Raw genomic sequence first — 16,916 nt, forward strand, 5'->3', positions numbered from 1 at the left:
GGAAAGGAGAATACACAGAGAATATAGTCAAAGCAGGGGATACAAAGTGTCAGATACTGCTCCAGGCCATAGCAATCTTCTCCAAATTCTTCTGGACATCAATGCCACCTTTTGGTGGTGGTAATAATCCTGATAGTGGAAGCAATAATATTTAAGCACTTTTTGTATGCCACATACACTTATTTAGTCCTCAAATATGTCTAAGAAATAGGTACTGTTCTTTTTCCATTTTACAGATGAAAAGACTGAGAAATAAGAGTAGGAACTAGTAGGTACTATGGCTATCTTTCACTGAGTGTTTTGCCAAATATTCTGTGAGATTTGGCACATCATCTGTATGAACAAATTAAAACCTTATAATTAAATAACTATCCATAAAAGAGCATAAAAATGAATGTAACTGAAGCAAACCTGAGTTAGAAGAATGGAACAAAAATTTTCTAAGTCATCATATCAAATAGTACAATGCTTTTCCAGTTTTTTTTTCTTACTCCTTACACCCAAAAAAATGACAACTTAATTTTGCTTGTTTTAAAGTACAGATTTTATCATTATACACAATTCCATCTCAGAATGCATCCTGTTTATTAATTTATTTGTAAAGCCTTTAAACTAATTTTATCCCTTAAGACTCTTCATCTTTAAAAATTTCATTAAATTTCGGGGCGCCAGGGTGGCTCAGTGGATTAGGCCGCTGCCTTCGGCTCAGGTCATGATCTCAGGGTCCTGGGATCGAGTCCCGCATCGGGCTCTCTGCTCAGCGGGGAGCTTGCTTCCCTCTCTCTCTCTCTCTGGCTGCCTCTCTGTCTACTTGTGATTTCTCTCTGTCAAATAAATAAATCTTTAAAAAAAAAAATTATAAAAAAAATAAAAATTTCATTTCACATTTATAATGAATTCATTTAAATTATAAAATATATGAATGATATATAAAAATTCAGAAAATAAAGATCACCTATAATCCCAAATTCAAGGTAACAACTTTAGTCTTTCGGTATTTCCTTTTAGCCTATATATGAATAAGCATTCTGTAAAACTAAGAAGTGATATTATATAAACATTAGTAATGTTTATTTCTCTCTTAACAATACAGCACTTCTTAAAAATAGTACAGACAAATACAGTTATGATTGATTTTCTACAAAACATTTGGGCTTACTGGACTTAAAAAGTAGTTTGTTATACTGAGAAAATTAACTGTGGTGGAGAGGAAATGACTAGTCCTTGATAGAAAGCTCTCTCTCTTCCAAGTATTTGATTATTTTTAAAAAATCATTTTTAAACTTCACTGATTAAAATAAGCATTTTCTTTTCGTTACTGAAAAACTTCACACATCCATCTTCAGCACATCAAAACATCAAAAACATGGTTATGGAAGTGTTATGGCTACAAAAGAACAAAACCCAGTACATGGAACCTAAGCAGAGCCAGCTAAAAACACAACGACAAAGCGACGATTCTTTATATCCAGTGTTGAAGGCCTATTGCTTACATACCCATGCAAGCAGATGGTACTGAGTAGTGACACAATCTCAAGCTTGTTCTGCTGACGACAGTAGTCCAAGTCTAAAGCATAATGGGAATAGCAGAATGAATACATCATCTAAAACCCCTCTACTCATGGTTTCACTTGCAGATTTGGTTGGTTCTTACAATTATAATGCTGTCATATGCCAGTGTGAAAATTATGACACTGGAGTACTATAAGAAGTCAATGTATATTTATTTAAAATTCAAAGGGATGTTTTACAATGGCATTTGTCCTAAATATGAAACTCTACTCAAAAGACACAAAATGTTTTCTAAAAGAGAATACTATTTGACCAATTTTGAGTTACTCAAATTTCAACCTTACCATTTGAATGTAAAAGAGACACCATCAAAATAACCTACCATCTGAAATTCTAAACAAAGGTGGGTCTGAGACATAAGATTCACTTTCTAAGCTCATTTGCCCATCGTTTTTCTTAATCTGATATTCTCAAATAATTAAATTAATAAATGTTTCACCCATAATTTTCAGATATACACATCTATAGATCTGTTACTTGACTTTATACGCAAAACAATTTCCTAAAGCATGAAAATGTCAGTCCAGGAGTCATGTATACCCTTACTAAACCAACTATATGACTGGATTAAAGAGCAGCAGAATGTACAGTAAAGCAGTCTAAAAGTTGTCATATAGGAATCTAGCAAAAACAATTCCAAAATAACAAAAAGCATTTCAAGGATACCAAGAACCAAAATATCATACAAACTTACCTTTTATACACCTTTCACAACCTTAGTCTCAGACAACTGGAAACATATTTTAAAATATGTTCCTTCTTCACAAAAACAACCCTGTTCATTCTATTTAGATTTACTGTACTGTACTCCCAACCCAAACCAACAGACAGAATCCATATTCCATGAAATAATGATACTGCCACACATGATAAGATTCATCATATACTCTCTGAAGGTCCTGTAGGCCACCATACCTGACCCAAGTGTTCTTTTCACTTGTTCAACATTAATTTATCTCATAGCCCATACTTCATCAATTTCATTTGTTTTTGTGAAAATAAGTTTCTTTTCCAGTCTATATAGCAACTGCCATGTATTACCCATTCTCCTACAGTTAATTTTGTATCATAATCCTTTCCCTTTTGAAACCTTCCACTAAAATAGCTTCTTTTACTCTTTAGATTTCCTGCATCTGCTTTCAACCCTTAGGCATCCATTCTTATTAGGTATGCATTTGAAAGAACTCTAAACTTAAATTTATTAGGATATTAATTCATTTGAAGGATTAGAAGAACCTTTATAAATAAGTAATTCAGAGATCTCATACTGCCTAAGTATGCCCTCCCACATCACTGAAACAGTCCGAGATTAGGTGGACAACTTATGTTGGCTACATAAACATTTTCACTACTGTTTTTCCACCACCTCAGTACAGAAAACCATTATAAATTTTTAAGTTAAAAAAAAATTAAGAGACACAGAACCAAAAGATGGTATCTTGAATGTGAATACAAGAGATGGTATCTCGACTGTTTAAAAATCTAAAAACATTACAAACTGTCAGCTAATATCTAACTGAAAATTATACTTTCCAAGTTGGTGGTCTTTTATTTCCCTCAGGATTTGTACTCTGTGATTGATTTAAATGACTTACACCTCATGGGTGGTAGAGGGGTGAATTTTACAGGGGAAAAAAAGTGAAGCCAATTATTTCTGAGTAATTTTCTAGACACATTTAGAAGAAAAATGATGTGTTACATTGAAGAAATGATTATAAGGATATAGGGATTTCAGCTACTCATTCATGTTTGGATATAAGCAAGATACAAATATTTATTGACCACCTATTGTGTGCTTTGTAATGCGGCAGTCCCTTCTGGAAGTTTGGTGTCAGCATTATCTTTTACCATTAGAGTTTGTTAATTTTTTTAATTATATAATTACTTTGAGTTTTATCATCTGCAAAAAATGAACAATATCTATTTTTCTGATTTGCTGTACAGATTAAATGAGATGTAGTAACTTCATTTTCAAAAAAATATTACTTCCCTTCTCTCTGTAGGTCCCTCTACAGATTAGGACACTGATCAGTGGTTTTCAACCTTACTATGAAAAATCTCTTTTCTCCACAGATTCCACATCTTTATAGACTTTTGTCTATTAGTTGCACTGACATTTAATTAACTGGATAAGAAGAGCTAATCAGAAGTCTCAAAACTGTCAAAGACATAGATATTAATGAAACTCAATGTTAGGTTCTTGAGGTACCAGTGTGATGTCTTATTTCATTAATAGCTTGCAAATCACAATATATGATAATGATTTGTGATAATTAGCCACAAAGATCTGAGTTGATATAATTATTGGTCAAAGCAAAGATATATAGTATTTTACCTGTTTAAATCTATTGTGAGAACATATACAATTTTCATTAGGCTTTTTACAATACTGAGAATAATTAATTCCTTTCTCTGCAGATCACTGAGAGAAACATAATTTATATATCATGTTAGTGATTTCCTATGTCTAGAGAAACTACTAGTTACCCTACTGATTTAAGCCAGTATCACCAGTAACACCAACTTTAAATTCAAAAGTTACACGTTATTTATCCATAAAGGTAAGTATGTAGTGATATCCTGTGTCTTCCTTTTGTATGTATAAGAACAAAATCCAAGTGCTTCACCAAAGACCTATGTTGATTTGTCTCCAGGCAACCCCATTTACCAGTCTCTCAGCTTATCAGGATGGCTTTCTCAACTATACCGTGGGGCTTCTCACTTAAGGGCTTTTGTACTAACTGGGCCTGCTGCCTGGTTCACTCTTCCTGCAGATCATCACATCTAGCTTTTTGTCATTCAGGTCTCAAAATAAGTATTAACAGCTGAGTCTTCCCTCAACACTCAATCTAAAGCTTCTTCATGGCATTTGTAACCTCTGAAATTATCTTGCTCACTTATTTACCATCTCTCTACCACCACCAAACTCCACTTGTATAAAGAGTTCCATGACAGCAAGTCTTATTCATTGCTCTATCTTTAGTTCCTAAAACGGTACGAGGCACCCAATAATCAAGCAATAACTATTTGTTGGATCACTAACCAAAATGTTTTAAGAATGTTTTGGGGGAAAACCGATTTCTTAGTCAACAACTTATATTTAGCATTCAAAATTGCTAACCCAAAGGAAGTAAGAAAAAATGTTTTTGACTAAAAGAATAAGAAAAATGTATATAACATTCTATTCAACAAGTGAACTTCATCTTCTTTTATTTCTATCCTTTTGGATAGACTATGAAAATCTATTAATGTTTCACACACTTCATGTGTCACCTCATATAAAAAGAAAATGAATTTTTTATTTCAGCTTTACTGAAGTATGTAATGTATAAAATCGTGAATTTTCTTATAATCGTATGCCATGGACTAACAGCCACTCAATCTAATAACTTATTTTTCCTGCCAAGATGCAAGCAGGACAGCTTCTAAGAATGTAAAACATACAGACTGGGAAGGCCAGAGTTGCAGTAACAGTGACAGTGCCAGAATGGCCCAAACCAGGAAAGCTCTTGCTCTCAGCTATGAGGGGAATGAGGGAACAACAGAATGATGAGACCTAGGGGAATAACTGTAGCTCTGATTCCTGTTAACAAACAGAAATATCTTCAAACCAAATCAAAACAGATTCAACTAGAATCTTATAATTCAAGACATTAAATAACTGTTTTGAATACCTGAGATCTCTTTAGCAAATGAAATAGCATTCAGTTGACAAGATAGGGGCTTTTGCAGTTTCACATAAGAAAAGCACAGTATTTGTAGTAAGTAACACACACAACCCCAATACTATGTGCTACATTTGCTTACGAACTTAAAAATATTTCTAAGAATACTTTTAGAAGAAGAGATTTAAATGAAAATAACTAATAATAAAGCCTTTATTTCTGAGTTTGGAAAATAATTGAAAACTAAAAGAAACATTAAAGAAAGATAAAACAACTCACTAGTTTAAATAATGCAAATACCATGAAAGTATCACAAACCCAAGTATACTTTTTAAAAATCGGGTGTTGATTCTTTTCTCAACTGGTAATTAAAGGAAGACAGCAACCAGAAAATTCACAGCCCATGTGAGTTTACTTACCAGGCACAAAGAAACATTAATATCAGTCTGTAGAGTAACCTGCTTACTTATTATTCAGCCAAGTGGAAAGTACAATTTAGCACAGAGCTAGAGCCAGGTACCAAAATGACTAAAAATGGCACATGTAAACTTCTTTTTTTAATTAAGAAATTAAAGAGGAGAGAAGTATTAAACGTAGGATTTCCTCTAAAGATCACATACTCAATTTTCTATTTTTCATTGCTCCACATTTCACTGGCAATATTCTAAGCTGCTTAACAAGAAGCCTATATTTCACTTTTCATCACTTCTGCTCACATAACTGATGCTTCCGAAGTCCAGTGCATGGACAAATGCTCAAAAAGACATGCAGAGGGGCGCCTGGGTGGCTCAGCGGGTTAAGCCGCTGCCTTCGGCTCAGGTCATGATCTCAGGGTCCTGGGATCGAGTCCCGCATCGGGCTCTCTGCTCAGCAGGGAGCCTGCTTTCCTCTATCTCTCTCTCTCTCTACCTGCCTCTCCATCTACTTGTGATCTCTCTCTGTCAAATAAATAAAATCTTAAAAAAAAAAAAAAAAAAAAGACATGCAGAATTTAACCTTACAGTGAAGTATTTTAAGATAATACCTCCAGAAATAGAATGTCTAAAACTGAGGAGTCTTTGTTAACTAGCGACTCAAAATGCTAAATAAATAACATTTCTGCAGACTATGCATTTGTCGAAGAGCATAAGCACACATTTTTCACAGATCAAATAATAGGAATTTTTTACCCTTCAATTAAAAAAAAAGTAGCAACAACCAAAGGACAGCTATTCCTATTCTCTCAGTGGTTCCTAACTCCATGTAGCCTATCCCTTACGCTCAGATTATTTCTTTTGAATTTCATCTCCAAACTGAGTACACTTAAAGACCCAGAGACTTTGACAATGACTCCCAGAAACTCTCCCCAAAACCTACCCTCTTGTTTTCCATTAAACCTCAGATTTGCTTTACCTTTGTTATTAAGCCAGCCTCCTTGCCCTCAGTCTCTTTCTTCCTCAATTCACTCAGTACTTTGTAGCCAAATTCATCTTCAAAAAGATGAATGCTCTGACTGGGTCATTTTCTTCATGTCAAAACTTCTTGTGCTCTTGAATAAAAGTCTATACTTCCCAACCTAGCATTCAATGACTTCTACAGTCTAGCCCAACAAATCTTTATAGTCTTATCACCGTATTTTCTAATTATACAAGTTCAGGCTTCTGTCAAATCAATCCCCTGTCCTCCAACTTGTCCTGAACTTTCTATCTTGGCTCATGCCATTCCCACCATAAAGAATGTCTACCACTCCCCTCCAGCTGCCACTGTTCATTGCCTTTTGCATCTCTGCATTTATTCATGTAAACAAGGACACACAAATGATATCTGCCCTACCCCCCAATAAGGGCAACCCCCACCCAAATTTACAATAACTGGCTCTTATTAAATGCCTACTATGTGCCAAGCAGTCAGTTTTACATATTATTTCTAACCCTCTCAACAAAATCATGAAGTAGGTATTATTATTCTCTTTGTAAAGATGAGAAAGCCAAAGTTCAGACACATCAAATATTATATTTAGAAAGTCATCTCACATTATATACTCAGTATGTTGCCTCAAATCATAGACTTAGTAAATGGCAAACATGGATTTGAACCTAGGCTGCCTAAGTCCAGAGCCATTGCTCTAAACCCTATGTTGGTTGGTTTTGTTTTGTTTTGTTTTGTTTTGGTCTGAACTATGTGACTACCCCCTTCATCTACCTGAAATCATTTAGTTTTACACGATATCTCCACTTACCACATACTAAACAATAAGCTTTCTCATGTTTGCCAGTTTAGTAAAGGGAGAACATTAAAATGCTACTTCTTTCCAATAAAAGAACAGTGCTCAAATTGCAACTTCAAGGAATGTCTTTTTTTGTCACAAAGATTATTTTCACCTAAAATATTTTCAAAGAAATTCATTCCAACCAACTTTTTCAAAGATGACTGCAAATTACCAATCATACTCTATGATGGTTTTACAGATTATTAATAATAAGAGAATTTTGCGATTACCACCCATGTATTGTAACAGATATCTATCAAATTGGCAAAGATTGTAAAAACTGACCTACTCAATGCCATTGAAGGTGCAGTGAGACACACACTCTTATACACAGGGTAACCACCCTCTGATCCAGTTATCCCACTTCTGGGAATCTATCCTAAAGGAAGAAAAAAAAAACAGAGATGCAATCAAAGATAAATGTACAAAAATGTTTGCCCCAGTGTTATTTAAAATAGCAATTTATAAAGAATCAACCTAAAAGTCCCAAACTAGGAGACCAATATCCTGTTTAGAGAAAAACGCAGGCACAAAACAGTATATATAAAAGTACAATTCCATTAAAAAAAAATTTGTACATGCAAGGAAACAACTAGAAAATGTACATTAAGATGTCAGTAGTAATTATTTCTGGGTGATAGGTTTATAGATGATTTTCAATTTCTTCTTTACATTTATGTTCTTTTCAAAATTTGCCACAATGGAACATGAATTACTTTAAACAAGGGAAAAAAAAAAATGTAAGCAGCTATAGTCACTGAAAATGATCCTGAACCTATAAAGGCATGTTACTTGGAAAAGAAACATTTCCCAGTGCAAAGAAAATGTCAAACCTGTTTCATTTCCACAACCTGTTAGCTCACACTTACTTTTAGACTGTGTAAAGAATGTTACCCAAAATTCAGTGGTATTCATGAAATTGCACAATGCTCACTATCTAAAAGTCAGCCAATGCTTCAAAAGAAAGCACCACAGTTAAATGAATTGTTTTATTGTATGTCTATTGAGAATAATAAATATCAATTAATCCTAACTCAAAACATGCAAAGGGGAAAAACCAGAAAAACTATTCTTGTTCTGCAAATTAACTATGTATACTGTTGTTGCCTTATAAGCCCAGCATAGTTAGGTCTGGAGTGAAGAGTAACTTGAAAATAAAGCTGGCAAGCTACCAATATTCACTAAAAATGCACATAGATGCATTTTTTTCTACATGCACATTTCTGTTCTAGGGCAGAGTTAACTTTAGTGGCAAAAGATGATTTTTATCAGTGTAGAAAAAAAGATTAAGCTGTTCTATGAAAAAACAAAAGCACAACAAAGAAACCTTCTTATATTAAACACAGAACTAAAATTGCCAGCTGAACCAGGTGGGGGGAAAAATCCCTACCTTTGGCATATATGCAGAACAGCAATTTGCCAAACAAAAACAAAAGCAAAAACAAGTCTCGAATTGAAGTCAAACGAGCATTAAGCAAAAAATTCTTATTTTACTGTATTTTAAACCGGGAAACTTGTTTGCTTGTAATACTAAAATGCTGTTAGAAAATAAAGCCGTGGGGGGTGGGGGTGAGAAAATAGTATCACAGAAATAGTCGTTGAGTAACTAAGAGAAAATTTAAACTATTACATTGATGTTACTTAGAAAATGAGTATCATTCTATTTCCATTCTACCATGAAAATACAACATTTATTTATAAAACATATGTCAGGTTCTGGCAAACAAAATAAATTACTAGACTCTAAATTCCTTATAATAGAAGCTGCAGTCTCACATCTCAGTTTCCATCAAAGAACCTAATATTGGGTCATGCGAACATCTGTTCAATGACTGAATCTGAAATCTATTAATAAAATCATGCAAAGTCTTTACATGCATTCAATGAAATGGAAAAGGTAGATCAAAAGACATCAAAGATTTGGGATAGATACTGAAAACTACATAAAATCCAAAGATTAGTGTTAAATTTCAACTGCTAAAACAATAAAAGTTATGGTTGCTTGCTTAATGTTTTATAATACAGCCAACTTGTCTAGAACAGAATGATCCCGTTTATAAATGCATTTTTAAATATCACTGAAAATACAGTGTATGCATTTACTCTTCAGATTATACATCTGACTGATTTGAAATGGTCAGTCTGCAATAGGAGATAATTTCCTACTTCTAACTTAGAATCTTACAAGCCGCATTTGGGATTTGGCCAAAGAAACAACTGCACCCAGTTCTTTGTGCCTCTCTTACTTTTACACTTCTGTGGTTGATAACTAAGCCACAGTTCTATCCTGAGCAAAGCTATTTCTCATAACCGGAATAAATGTGTATAGCACAGCACTGCAAACAACCATGAATGTTACAGGTATATATACTTGTGAATTCAAAGTAAGTTACTTCATGCTTTACTTAATAGAACAGTATCTTTTACCAATTACAGTGTATAGTTTAGCATATTCTATTCTTATAAAACATGGACTAACTTAAATATATTCTAAAACCAAACACAGAGTTACGTATTTAATTCCAAATTTGGTTGACTTTATCATTCTACACTTTGAACCAATCTCTAGCAATGGAGACTACATAGGCTAGAGACAGAAAAGTGGGTATGCAAGAAATTTTTTTCCAGATTTATCTGGAATTAGCCTAAATAAATAAGTCATCTGTACCTTTATTAAAAAAAATATTAACTTGTCTACTAACTGAAGTTTATTTCACGAAACACACTTAATCCTCTCTGCGCATATCATGTATTTCTGAAAAGCATATTAAAACCATTAAGACCATTTACAAAAGTACATTATCTTTTGTTTCAACTCCACCTTAATCATCACACACAATTTTCCTTTTCTTATTGGTGCATGCACGTACCTTCTACGTCTAAAAGGCCTATTTTCAAGTGTAAATGAGAGCATGGCATAGTTCTCTGCTGAACTGCTTTGTTGATCAGTACATCATAAGCTAAGCTTATAGGTCCAATATTCTTCTGGATCATTTTTACTTTGAAACAAACTGGCCTCTTAACCACTCATCTCAAAACTGTGAGAAGGGGACTGTAAAGAGTATATGAATCATTCAGTGTCCTTAATCACTATTAAAAAAAATTCATAACCCGAATGGGGCAACATTATCTTTGTACATTAAAGACTGAAAAGCATAAGAAAACTACTACTTGTAATTCCCAAATTTCATGCACAGAAAAAGGGGGTGGGGGGTAAAGGATGCTTCATCTCAGCAACATAAGAAAGCTTAAATATATTTATGTTTAACACTAATCACTTCCATAGGATGTGAATTTGGCATTAAGTCATGCAGCAATATATGACATCAGAACGGACAGAAAATACTTGGAAATATGCCATAACTCTTTTTAAAATTAATGAGTTTTAATCTGAAAAGGAACATCAGGAGGAAGTACAATGATGTTCACAAATTTAAACTCACCACAACATTAATATATAAACGCTTTATACAAATTTTTAAACTGAATTTCTAAAATAAGAGAATTTTACAACTGGGAACTTAGAGGTTATTTGAGGTTCAGTGAACATCTGCTGGATCCCTAGCATGTGTCAGACACAGTGCTAGGTGCTTGCAGGTAACTCAATTATTCAACTCACTCACTTTAGAGATGGTGGAGTTCCCTGCTCCTGCCAAATCAAGCCATCTAAATTTCAGAACCAGAAATGCTGAGCAATGCCCTCACAGTAGTGAAATTTCTATCAAAACAGACCTATATCATTCTCCCTTATAAACTTAATAAAATGTCAAAGATGCAATGCTAACCTTATTTAACAAGAGTCCCCGTGTTTTGAATAATTATAAAGAATTACAACAAAATTCAACTAAGTACTTAGTTGCATAATTTATTCCAAAGAACAAAACATGGGTCTGTCAGTTGTAAGATTCTAAAGACATACAAAACAGAAATAAAATAAATTACAAATATGACTTTAAAATTCCTTTGTAAAAAAAAGAAAAGTAATTATCAATATGAAAAATTAGATGCTTGATTGGAATGTCTATTTTATACAAAAGATCATCAGTCATATAATAACAAAGTTCATGGATGGTAGTAAACTTGGGCAAGGTTGTAAAGTTATTTGACTATTAGATTCTGAATTAGGACAGAATGTAAAAGTTCCTGAGGACAAAAAGCCTGTCTAATTCATCTCTGTATCCCCAACAATTAGCACTCTATTTTTAAATGTTGGAGAGGTGAACTAACATATGAACTCTAAATTCAAGCAACTGGAAAATTCAACCTAACAATCTAGAAGGTTTTTCTTTTATAACTCAAATAATTTCTTCAAGTATTAAATAATACTCAAGTCACACTGCCTTAAGCTAGATCAAAAACTGTGGCTATCACTTTAACTAGTAAAACATACCTCATTGAAGGAATTCAGATACATCAAGAAGACAAGTAAATTCATACACTTTGATTCAGCAGTCCTTCCTCTGGAAATCAATCCCAAGAAAATATGCCAAAACATTATGTTGCATACACAAAAGTATTCATTTCATTGTAATTTTAGTAGGGGATACAGAAGCTACCTAAAAGCCCAGCAACAGGTAGATGGACTATTTTGCAACATCCGAAAATGGCTTAACATAAAGATTAGCCTCCTAATTGGTCTTCCTGCTTACACTCTTGCCCACCCCAACTCCCCACCAAGTTGATTTCTACAGAGCAGCCAGAAGGATTCTCACAAACTCTTCTACTTAAAATCTTCCAATAGTTGATTGGTAATTTCATTCGAAGTAAAATTCAAAGTTCTTACCATGACCTACGAGGCTCGGTGACTTCTCTAACCTAAAGCTCTCTCACTTCTTCTTGCTTACTATCTTCTCAAAAGGCAAAGTACTCGGAGGGGATCTTTGCACTTGCAGTCCCCTCTGCCTATAATCTTTCCCAAGAGAGCACACCTAACTCACCTTCTGCAGAGACATACGCCTAACTCACTTCCTTCAGGTCCCTGCTCTAGTCACATGTCTTCGCAGCCACTGCTTTTCTCTTTCCCCTCACCCTACTTTATCATCTAACATATTCTGCATTTATTTGGTTATGGCTCACCTCTCCTGATGAGAATATAAGCTCTCTGACAAGAACTTGATTTTATTCACACAATAGGCATTCAAAAAGCATTTGTTGAATTAGTATTAAATGCTGATACAATAATTATTAACTACATGAAAAATCATGCATATAAACAAGCTCAGAAGAGAACAGGAAAAATGAATAGTTTGATTTGTGAATGTTTTCAAGCTGATCATATTACTAAGGAGTTTGTACAATAAAAATTCTAAGTCTGTTGTGATTATGATTTTGGGCTGCCAAAAGTAACTACAACAATTTTATTTCCTTGGAAGCCATTAGTATATTAGCTTAAAACTGGCTGGTAGTAGTTATTAGTGACAAGTTTTCCTCATTAAATTGTAGTAACAATTATTCTTAAATCTTGTTCCTAAAGACCCAAAGTTTAGTCTGTTAAGTATTGACACTGTTATTCTTGAGGTCACACAGAAAGTGAACAAAGGCTTTTAAACAATTTTAATATGGAACTGAATAATACTCAGGGATTCCAGTTTCCTTTTGAAACAGGTATCTATGCTTGGCTTCAGAGCGATCCTGAAACTGAATGCAAAATTTTGTGCATAAAAGTCTATTACTTTTTTTTTTTTCCTGAGGAGAGAGACTACATATTTCATCATAATCTCAAAGGTGTCAGTGGCCTAGAAAAGGTTAAGAATTACTATTTTATATTGGAAGTAAAGTAGAATATTCTAATATAAGCCACCTCTCAAAAGGACAGAAGATACATAGTATCTAGCCACATCTTCGTAATCACTCAATTCATCCACAAAATATCAACTGCCTACCTTGTGCCAGGCAGGTGTGATCCTCAATACCTTACATCTAATCATATTTTGCAGTACATAATTGAAAATACCAATGAAACAAGGTTCAGTGAAACACCAGACTAAAATGTAATTTCAACCAAGGCAAATATAATTTCGAAACAGAAAGTGTTACAAGAAATCATAGTAAAGACAGAAAGGGGCTCCAGGCCTCATTTAGTGTTTATTATGTCAAAATACTGCAGATCTCAATTACATCAAAAGGAAAGAAAAACTACACATACGCATGCCCGCCTCCACACACTGACAGGAAACCAGAAGAAAGTTTCCAAATCCTGTTTCCAGCAGCATCCCTTCTGAGACTGGGCCTGCAGAATGCTTTTGAAGGTAGGCGCCCCACGTTAAAACTATGAGCTGCTACTTTACTCTTACTGTGATAAAAACAGAAAGAATCATCATCCCACACCCAGGAAGCAGAAAACTGTGGCCACCTGTAAGGCTGTGGCCCATTAACCTCCTGCCCTGATATCCCTTTTTTCTCCTCCCTTCAAAGCAGTGACAAAACCATCTTCCCTCCCAAAAAAGGAATACATAACTCAGCGTTAGTTCTTTTTTCCAAGAGGTTAAAAGGTCGTCCAAACTCCTGGCACTTAGCCCTGTGAGAAGATCCCATTTTTTCGGGCACAAGTGTCTTCCCTCACCTTCTCCCGGTAGCAGTAGATTACACAATTCCGCCGAAGACACGGTCCTTAACTTCCTGAGGGGACAAGCGACACTCCTACCAGCCCCGGTCTGAAGGAAGCCAAGAATCACACGGTGACCCCTTCCCTAACAAAATTCAGGGAAGCAGCAGAGACCCAAGAAGAGCAACGCTGAAAAGGCGAACACATGGCAAGCTACGGAAGACGTGAGGGAAGGAGGGCGGGAAAGGGGCTGGGAGGTGGAGTGGTATGTAGAGATGTCAGCCCTCTGCACCGGGGGAATAAAGGAAGGAGAGGGAGACCCTGACCCTGACAGAAGTGAACGCAGAGAGAGCAACCCTCCCGTCTACCCGCACCTTCTCTAGCGCAGGAGGGCAGAAAATTCACCCAACCCTCCAACCCCCTCTTCGCGTGACCCCCAAGGGGAGAGCTGGGTTTGCGGGAAGGTCTGACCCTAGTCTGGGGACATGCAAGAAGGGGGAAAAGGCAGCGATGTCCAGTCCTCTGAATCTCTCGGGCAGTGAGTGGCGAGGGCACTGTGTCCGAGGAGACGGCGAGGGAAACGGGCTTGTGCCATGACACCTCGGGGAGTTGGAGGGTGGGGGGACACAATGTCCTCTTTCTCTCCCACACCCGGCCCGGGCCCCTCCCGTCCGTCTCCCGCAGGCCCAGCCACAGTCGACCGGCTCGGTCCGCGGGCGTGGTTGGCTCTGGCTCTGGCGGCGGCGACAGGGCCTCCCGGAGCCCCGGCCCCTCCCGCCGGCCAGGCCCCCGGGCCGCCGCCCCGGACACCGAGGGAACGCGGAGGAGGAAGGGGGAGCCAGGGGACTGACCGGCGACATGAGCCGCCTCAACCCTGGCTCGGCCGACCCGCGCCCCCAGCTCCCTCTGGGGCCGACTCGGGCTCCCCGCCCCTCACTCACCCCCCCGGTCCGGCGCCTCCTCCACCTCCTCCTCCACCTCCTCCCGCCTCTCGGCCGTGGCTCCTGCTCCGGCTCTGCGCGGCGACGGCGGCGGCGGCAGCGGCTGCGGCGGCCTCGAGAGCGGCGGCGGCGGCGGCGGCGCCTCCAGAACGCGCACGCACGCAGCACGCAGGCTCCGCCTCCAGCTCCGCCCCGCCCCTTCGAGTCCGCGCTGGCGAGCCTTCGGCCCCGCCTTCCCTGCGGCTTTCCGGAGTCCGCTTAAAGGAGCCGCGCAAAAGAGGGTGGTGAGAGCTGAGAACGTTGTAGGAGAAGCGGGGTTTGGGGGCCTTGCGGAGGGCTGGGTGGGAGGCTGCCTAAGGCGAGAAACGAAATGAGGAAGGTTCCGAAAACTCTGGAGGAATAAAATTTTGGAGGGAATGAAATCATTCAACAAGTGCTAATTGAGCACCTAGTAAGTGCCAGACGCAGTTCTAGGTTCAGGGTATAACCCCATAGGCAAGCAGAGGTCCTCCTGACGCTTGTATTCCGGTGGGGTGGGAGAGAAGAGACAGAGAACAAACAAGTAAACAAGAATTTCAGCTAGTGATAAGTTGTGTGAAGAAAAATAAAGCCAGGAATGTGGTGACTTTATAGCTGGTCAGATACTGCCCCGCAGAGGAGACCTTTCAGCACCTATCAAATACGTACGATAGGAAGGAATGAGCCTAGCAAATACCTAGGGTGTGTGTGTTGGTGACGGGACAGATAGTAGGGGGGTGATTGGTGGGGACAGCCTTTCCAAGCTGAAAGATAATCACCCATAAACTGAGTGGTGATAATAATACATGTGCTAGATTGCAGGAACAGCAAAAGGCCAGTATGGCTGAATGGAACCAGCTAGCCAGAGAGCGGTGGTAGTGAAGCAGAGAGGTGTGGAAGGACTAAATCCTGTGGAGCCTCGTGGCCTGTCCTAAGAGCCACTGAAAGCCGTGGGAGGGTGAGCACAGGAATGACCACATCTGATTCACATTTTTAGAAGTTATTCTTGCTAATATGTGTAAAATACACAATAGGGAAGCACAAATATCCACAAGAAGACCACAAAGGATGTTGTTGGTGGTAATTTGGAATAGGATGGCACTAAAGGAGTGAGGCGGCTATTCAGATACATTTTGAATTGGAATCGATTTGGCAGAAAGCGTGGGAACAAACATCATGTATGATTCTTAGATTCAGGTCCTGAAGGATGGGTAAATGGTGGTGCTGTTACAAAAGATGGGGAAGACTCAAACAGAAATTTGGGGATGGGGAAATCAGGAGTTCTGTTTTGTACATGTTATACATCTACATGGAATGTTGAGTACAACGTTTTATATCCAGCGATAGTTGGGTATAAATTTGGGATTCATCCGCCCATAGATGCTTTTTAAGCCTGAAGTCTACATAAAAGCTCTTACGGACGGAGAGTAGCTGGAGGAGAGGACTAAGAGGAATCCAACACTCAGGAGATTAAGTAGAAAAGGAGGAGGAGGAGCTACCAGTCAGATCAAAGTACTACTAGGAAAGGGTGAGTGACTGAAGATAAGAGAATTGTTTCTGGATGGTGGGAGTCATCACTCTTATCAAATACTGCCGAAACTACTAAGCTGAGGACAGTTTGAACACTGGATTTGGCCAAATGAAGGTGACCGATGTCCTTGATGAAAGCAGTTTCAATGGTGTCGTCGGGGAGAAAGTCTGATTAGGGTGTGTTAACAAGAGCATGGGAAGTGAGGAAGAGAGAGTGTTTATAGCAAGTCTAAACATCTCTTGAAATTTGCTGTAAAGAGCAACTGAGAAAAGGGTAGTAGTCCCAGGAGTATTTGGGATCGAAAGAGAGTATTTTATTTCTTTTATTTTTTGAAGACTTTATTTATCTATTTGAGACAGAGAGACAATGAGAAAGAGAGCATGAGAGGGAAGAGGTC

At 37.6% G+C, this 16,916-nt stretch overlaps 1 protein-coding gene and 1 long non-coding RNA gene across 17 annotated transcripts in view; one reads left to right on the plus strand and one right to left on the minus strand.

Annotated features, from left to right (window-relative positions):
• Nucleotides 1-15,148, minus strand: part of RAP1A (RAP1A, member of RAS oncogene family) — a 78,041-nt gene extending 62,893 nt beyond the window's left edge. The window contains exons 1-4 of one of the 16 annotated variants that reach the window (XM_082687418.1): nt 14,048-14,213; nt 11,876-11,945; nt 7,775-7,864; nt 1,498-1,567 (exon numbers count right to left, since the gene is read on the minus strand). The gene's annotated coding sequence lies outside the window, so the exon portion shown is untranslated. Of the gene's footprint in view, nt 1-1,497; nt 1,568-7,770; nt 7,865-11,875; nt 11,946-12,268; nt 12,491-14,047; nt 14,255-14,880; nt 14,940-14,970 lie in introns of those variants that run through there. The other 15 variants (XM_082687427.1, XM_082687416.1, XM_082687424.1 and 12 more) reach the window with 15 other exon arrangements.
• Nucleotides 15,149-15,248: 100 nt separating this feature from the next.
• Nucleotides 15,249-16,916, plus strand: part of LOC309842734 — a 28,760-nt gene continuing 27,092 nt past the window's right edge. Inside the window, exons 1-2 of the long non-coding RNA XR_014299750.1 lie at nt 15,249-15,421; nt 15,811-15,946. This is a non-coding gene — a long non-coding RNA (uncharacterized lncRNA). The remainder of the gene's footprint in view (nt 15,422-15,810; nt 15,947-16,916) is intronic.

This window comes from Mustela nivalis, assembly GCF_964662115.1.
Source record: "Mustela nivalis genome assembly, chromosome: 10".
Taxonomy (NCBI): domain Eukaryota; kingdom Metazoa; phylum Chordata; class Mammalia; order Carnivora; family Mustelidae; genus Mustela; species Mustela nivalis.